Source organism: Neophocaena asiaeorientalis, unplaced genomic scaffold (assembly GCF_003031525.2).
Source record: "Neophocaena asiaeorientalis asiaeorientalis breed wild unplaced genomic scaffold, Neophocaena_asiaeorientalis_V1.1 scaffold1091, whole genome shotgun sequence".
NCBI lineage: Eukaryota > Metazoa > Chordata > Mammalia > Artiodactyla > Phocoenidae > Neophocaena > Neophocaena asiaeorientalis.
The window spans coordinates 1-7,487 of record NW_020175444.1 but is presented as its reverse complement, the minus strand read 5'-3'; positions in this window follow the sequence as shown (position 1 = coordinate 7,487).

The window sequence follows — 7,487 nt, the reverse complement described above, 5'->3', positions numbered from 1 at the left end:
CGCAGGCTCAGCGGCCATGGCTCACGGGCCCCGCCGCTCCGTAGCATGTGGGCTCCTCCCGGACCGGGGCACGAACCCGTGTCCCCTGCATCGGCAGGCGGACTCTCAACCACTGCGCCACCAGGGAAGGCCCCCTTTTTTTTTTTTAAGTGTGAGTAAAATTTACATCTTGAAATTGTCTTCTTGAAAATTTGCCCTGTATTGAACTTTTTTGTCTACTACCGACCTCAGGACAATTTTTGAAAAAAAAATTTGTTTGTTATAGGTGTAGAGAATATGGTTCCTTTATACATATACATATATCTATTCATCTTCAGATCCTGTTCCCATGTAGGTTATTACACAGTGTTGAGTAGACGTTCCTTGGTACAAGGTGGTCTTTGGTGATTACATATGTTAGTTAGTTAGTTAGTATATGTATGTTAACTCCCGTATCCTAACTTATCCATTTAAAAAAAATTTGTTTGTTATAGGTGTAGAGAATATGGTTCCTTTATACATATACATATATCTATTCATCTTCAGATCCTGTTCCCATGTAGGTTATTACACAGTGTTGAGTAGACGTTCCTTGGTACAAGGTGGTCTTTGGTGATTACATATGTTACATGTGTTAGTATATGTATGTTAACTCCCATATCCTAACTTATCCATTCCTCCCAACTTTCCTTTTGTTTAACCATAAGTTTGTCTTCTAAGTCTGTGAGTGTCTTTCTGTGTGAAAATATGTTCCTTGGCGCAGGCTCAGTGGCCATGGCTCACGGGCCCAGCTGCTCCACGGCATGTGGGATCTTCCCGGACCAGGGCACGAACCCGTATCCCCTGCATCGGCAGTCGGACTCCCAACCACTGTGCCACCAGGTAAGCCCCCTTGGTATCAATTTTTAGATAATCCCATAAATGATATCATAGGATATTTGTCTTTCTCTTTATGACTTATTTCACACAGTATGATTATTTCTAGGCTCATCTATGGTGCTGCAAAGGGCAATCAATGTTTCATTCTTTTTCCGGGCTTATATACCACTGTGTACATGTATCACTTATTCTTTGTCCATTCATGTGTCGATGGACATTTTCGTGGCTTACAAGTCTTGGCTGTTGTAAATATGCTGCAGTGCAGGTTTGGGTGTCTCTGCCTTTTCAATTCTGGTTCCCTCGAGTTATAGGCCCAGTAGTGGGTCTGGCAGATCATATCATAACTCAATTTTTACCTTTTAAAGACACCTCCATTCTGTTCACATTAGTGGCTGTTAAAAGTTTACATATCTCCAACAGCATAGGAGGGTACGCATTTCTCCACAACCTCCTCAGCACTTACTGTTTGTAGACTTTTTGCTGATGGCCATTCTGCCTGGTGTAAGGTGATACTGCTTTGTTGTTTGGATTTGCATATCTCTAATTATTCATGATGTTGACAATTTTTTCATGTCTTTTTATTATTTTATTTTTTTAACATCTTTATTGGAGTATAATTGCTTTACAATGTTGTGTTAGTTTCTGCTGTATAACAGTGTGAATCAGCTATATGTATACATATAACCCCATATCCCCTGCCTCTTGCGTCTCCCTCCCACCCTCCCTATCCCACCCCTCTATGTGGTCACAAAGCACAGAGCTGATCTCCCTGTGCGATGCAGCTGCTTCCCACTAGCTATCTATTTTACATCTGGTAGTGTATATATGTCCATGCCACTCTCTCAATTCGATCCAGCTTAACCTTCCCTCTACCCCTGTCCTCAGGTCCATTCTATACATCTGCATCTTTATTCCTGTCCTGACCCTAGGTTCATCAGAAACATTTTTTATTAGACTCCATATATATGTATTAGCATACGGTATGTGTTTTTCTCTTTCTGACTTACTTCTGGAGGGAGGGAAGGAGGAAGGAAGGAGGGAAGGAAGAAAAAAAGAAAGAAGATAAAGTAAAATAAAATAAGATAAAATAAAAAAATAATTATTAAGAAAAAATTTAAAAAACAAACAAAAGAACAACGGACAGATAGAACCCTAGTACAGATGGTGGAAGCAAAGCTATGCAGACAAAATCTCACACAGAAGCATACACATACCCACTCACAAAAACAGGAAAAGGGGAAAAAATCATAAATCTTGCTCTCAAAGTCCACCTCCTCAATTTGGGATGATTCATTGTCTATTCAGGTATTCCACAGATGCAGGGTACATCAAGTTGATTGTGGAGCTTTAATCCGCTGCTCCTGAGGCTGCTGGGAGAGATTTCCCTTTCTCTTTGTTCTCACAGCTCCCGGGGCTCAGCTTTGGATTTGGCCTCTGTGTGTAGGTCACCGGAGGGCGTCTGTTCTTCGCTCAGACGGGACGGGGTTAAAGGATCAGCTGCTTCGGGGACTCTGGCTCACTCAGGCCGCGGGGAGGGAGGGGTACGGAGTGCGGGGCTAGCCTGCTTGCCGGCGTGACGTTGCAGCAGCCTGAGGCACACCGTGCGTTCTCCCAGGGAAGTTGTCCCTGGATCCCAGGACCCTGGCAGTGGCGGGCTGCACAGGCTCCCCGGAAGGGAGGTGTGGATAGTGACCCGTGCTCGCACACAGGCTTCTTGGTAGCAGCAGCAGCAGCCTTAGCGTCTCATGACCGTCTCTAGGGTCCGCGCTTTTAGCCGCGGCTCTCGCCCATCTCTGGAGCTCCTTTAAGCAGCGTTCTTAATCCCCTCTCCTCGCGCACCAGGAAACAAGGAGGGAAGAAAAAGTCTCTTGCCTCTTTGGCAGGTCCAGACTTTTTCCCGGGCTCCCTCCTGGCTAGCTGTGGCGCAGTAGCCCCTTCAGGCTGTGTTCACGCCGCCAACCCCTCTCCCTGCACTCCGACCGAAGCCGGAGCCTCGGCTCCCATCCCTGCCTGCCCCCGGCCGGTGAGCAGAGAAGCCTCTCGGACTGGTGAGTGCCGGTTGGCACCAATCCTCTCTGTGGGAATCTCTCCGCTTTGCCCGCCGCACGCCTGTTGCTGTGCTCTCCTCCGCGGCTTCGAAGCTCCACCCTCCGCTTCCCGCAGTCTCCGCCCGCGAAGGGGCTTCTAGTGTGTGGAAACGTTTCCTCCTTCACAGCTCCCTCCCACTGGTACAGGTCCCATCCCTATCATTTTGTCTTTGTTTATTCTTTTTTCTTTTGCCTTACCCAAGTACGTGGGGAGTTTCTTGCCTTTTGGGAGGTCTGAGGTCTTCTGCCAGCGTTCAATAGGTGTTCTGTAGGAGCAGTTCCACATATAGATGTATTTCTGATGTATCTGTGTGGAAGAAGGTGATCTCCGCGTCTTACTCTTCCACCATCTTCCTGGAAGCCCCCTCCCTTGCTGCTTTTAATATTTTTTCTTTGTATTTAATTTTTGAAAGTTTCATTAATATGTGGCTTGGCGTGTTTCTCCTTGTCCTGTATGGGACTCTCTGTGCTTCCTGGACTTGATTATTTCCTTCCCCATGTTAGGGACATTTTCAACTATAATCTCTTCAAATATTTTCTCAGACCCTTTCTTTTTCTCTTCTTCTTCTGAGACCGCTATAGTTTGAATGTTGGTGCATTTAATGTCCCAGAAGTCTCTGAGAATGTCCTCAATTCTTTTCATTCTTTTTTCTTTATTCTGCTCTGTGGTTGTTATTTCCACTGTTTTATCTTGCAGGTCATTTATCTGTTCTGCCTCAGTTTTTCTGCTATTATTTCCGTCTAGAGAATTTTTAATTCCATTTATTGTGTTCTTCATCATTGTTTGTTTGCTCTTTAGTTCTTCTAGGTCGTTGTTAAACGTTTCTTGTATTTTCTCCATTCTATTTCCAAGATATTGGATCATGTTTACTATCATTACCTGAATTCTTTTTCAGGTTGACTGCCTATTTCCTGTTCATTTGTTTGGTCAGGTGGGTTTTTACCTTGCTCCTTCATCTGCTGCATATTTCTCTGCCTTCTCATTTTGTTTAACTTACTGTGTTTGAGGTCTCCTTTTTGCAGCCTACAAGTTCATAGTTACCGTTGTTTTTGTTTTTGGTGTCTGCCCCTAGTGGGTGAGTGGCTTGTGTAGGCTTCCTGGTGGAGCACACTAGTGCCTGTGTCTGGTGGGTGGGGCGGGGTCTTGTGTTTCTGGTGGGCAGGGCCGCATCTGGTGGTGTGTTTTGGGGTGTCTGTGAACTTAGTATGATTTTAGGCAGCCTCTCTGCTAATGGGTGGGTCTGTGTTCCTGTCTTGCTAGTTGTTTGGCATGGGGTGTGCAGCACTCGAGCTAGCTGACTGTTGGGTGGAGCTGGGTCTTAGTGTGCAAACAGAGATCTTTCGGAGAGCTCTCGCTGATTGTTATTCTGTGGGGCCGGGAGGTCTCTGGTGGTCCAATGTCCTGAACTAGGCTCTCTGACCTCAGAGGTTCAGGCCTGACACCAGGCCGGAGCACCAAGACCCAGTCCCTGGTCAATGTGGCAGTCCGGCCACTTGGTGGGGGGCGGTGAGTACTCAGCAGAGTGCAGGCCCTCGCCAGCATAACCATCCTATTTTAAGTTTTGTCCGGATGCTTCTACAAAATGAAGATTTTTAAGAAGACTGATAGAAAGGAACTTTTTAACAAATGTAAGTTTCTGATAGCCTTTAGATAATATCACTGGACTGGGCAACAAATGACAAAACTAATGGGAAACCTGATTATTTCATCCAGATCAACAGGAATTAATGACATGGGACTGAATAAACTGGTAACTATGATTTATAACTTTATGACTTTGGGAAATATACTGGCTTTAATCTTTGTTTTTCGGAAAAACATTTTCTCTTATGCTGTGACCTACAACAAGTTGATAAAGTATGACTTTGTAAACAAAGACAAAACTTTTATCTTTTTCTCTCTACTGGATCCTGTCAGAATTTGTCATCTCCACCTGGCTCTCCTGTGGACTTGATATTATGATAATCATAGTTTTATTTTGTTTTTACTTCCAAATTCCAAGTGTCTCCCTGCTGCACTCTGTCTTTGTCAGTGTTACTAGCTGCATTACTTATATCCTGTCTATTTTATAATATTGTTGTCTCTTGCAGTACCCAGTGTGTAACCAGGCCTCCAGCAAAACTTCTGTGGCTAAAAATCTTAAGGAAGTACATCACTTTTATAACATAAAATAATTGTAATAATGTGATTCTAAGTATGGGAAGGAGCAACAAGGGAAAATGTTGACTTTATCATTATTAGACAGAGGAGCCAGAGAATCTTTAATTATCAATAGGGCCTAATCCGAAAATTAGCACCTGGAGTGGCATATTGAGAATTTTTGCCTGACCTGGGATGGGCTTCCCAGCACCAAGGGACAAAATTTGATCTTGAAATGTCTCCCTAATATTGGTCAAATTCCTGACCAGGAGGAGAGGATCAGTCGTCAGTGATTGCAGCACTCCAACATGAACCGGTGAGCTCTGAGGAAACTCAGGATATGCAAATATAGGATACAGGTCCCAGATAGCTGTGGTACATATCCAAAAAAATGATTTTGGTGAGCCCAGACTCTTGCATCTTCCTATACATTAAAAAAAAATGCTAAATTCCTTAACTTGAGATGTGGCCTCCTGGGCTTGAAGCCCTCAAAATTCCTGATAACTCTCAACTTTTAGGTTGTGAATATTTTTAAATCTACAGGTGTAAAGTAGACACTTTCAAAGCGGAACAAAAGACAAATCTCACCATTTGGAACACTGACACCAATGGCGGACACTCCCAGAAAGATCCATCTGACTGGGCAGTTAGAACGTTGTCATCCCTTTTTCCACAAGACTGTGGAATGGACATTGACAGTGGGGAATTTTAACAGGGAAGAGCTAAATAGGACTCCAAGTTCGATCTGTTTCTTTGACTTTAACCTTTGCTCTTTGTTGCTTTTGTTATTATAGTCATACATAATGGCCTGCCTCAGGGAACCCTGCCCCTCTGCCTGAATGTTAAACCAAAGTGTCTTCATACATTCTGACCCTGTCTACCTGTGTATGGCGTCAAGAAAGAAGAAATTGACACATCACCTCCCCGAGGCTGGCCATTCCAGGGGACATTTGCAAATCTTATGACGTTTTTACTTTACTTCCTCATCTCCTCCCCTTCTGTTCCATAAAAGAAGCTGGCATCCAAACCCCGATAAGATGGTTTTTCAGAGACACTAGTCTGCCATCTTCTCGGTCTGCCGGCTTTCCGAAGGAAGTCATATTCCTTGCCTCAACACCTCGTCTCTGATTCATTGGCCTGTTGTGCAGCGAACAGTGTGAGCTCGGACTTGGTAACACCCTCATGGTGCATCTCATATCCCACCCCAGTGTGGTCTTTCTGAAGCATAAATGAGACTGTGACTCTCTCCCTCTTGTGATTCCCCCCAAAGGTTTTCCCTCATTTGCTGTGGTGTCTGGTGAGACAGCTGCCATTGCCCTGAGAGTCCCCGGCATCCTTACTAGACTGCTGTCTTCTTGGTTCCCTGACACTGAGCACCCCAGCAAGCCAGGCAATATGGCGCAAAACCCCAGAACTGCTCACCTCAGGAAGGGGCTGGCACTGCTGCTGTGTGATCAAATAGAGCAGAGAAGGGTTCCCCAGCTGGGACACAGACACTGCAGGAGTGGCCTCTCCCTGAGCCATTGCATGATTCCCTTGTGACTTGAGGGAAAGAGGGACCAAGACATGTGTTTTTTCCTAAGCAGGGTGGTGTGGGCTCAGTCGTATACTCCAAAATTCATATGCTGAATCACTAACCCCCAGGACCCCAGGATGGGGCTATATTTGGAGATGGAGTTCTTAAAGAGATGATCAAGGTAAAATGCAGTCAGTAGGGTGGATCCTAATCCAATAGGACTAATGTCCTACAAGAAGAGATTAGGACACATTTAGGCACAGGGGGAACCACGTGAGACCATGGGGAGAAGATGGCTGTCTATATGCCAAGGAGAGAGGCCTCAGGAGAAACCAGCCTGCGGACAGCAACCAGGGCTAGAGATTGGTCTGTTGTTTAAGCTGCCCTGTCTGTGGTGTTTGTTATGGCATCCCCGAGCAGACTCACACACAGGGTAACTCAGGGCTCAGACTGGACAGAGCCCACTCTCCATTCCCTTGTACGTGAGTTACAGGAACCTCAGGAACTGAGGAGGGGGTCCCTGAGGAGAGGCACAAGATAGAAGATTTTAGGCATAACATGACTGCATTCATGTTAAACGTGCCTGAACTACATTCACACTAGATGGTTTTGTTCTGTATGTACATCGACACCTTCAGTCTGAACTGCAGACCTTTGGCTTGACTACCTCCACTGAGAACATTAGCTTTACCGGCTGTGAACCACCTCCTATAGGATTTCCAGAACCACAGAGCATCGAAGAGATCATGCTGATGTGTAATCACATTTCACAGGACCCAGAGACTGTGTGTTGGTGTCCGGGTGACCCTCATGGCAGGGCTGCCTAGCTGCCCACCAGAACCCACTTCCCTTTTCCCTGTTCATGGCTCCCCTGCACCTCCCAGCC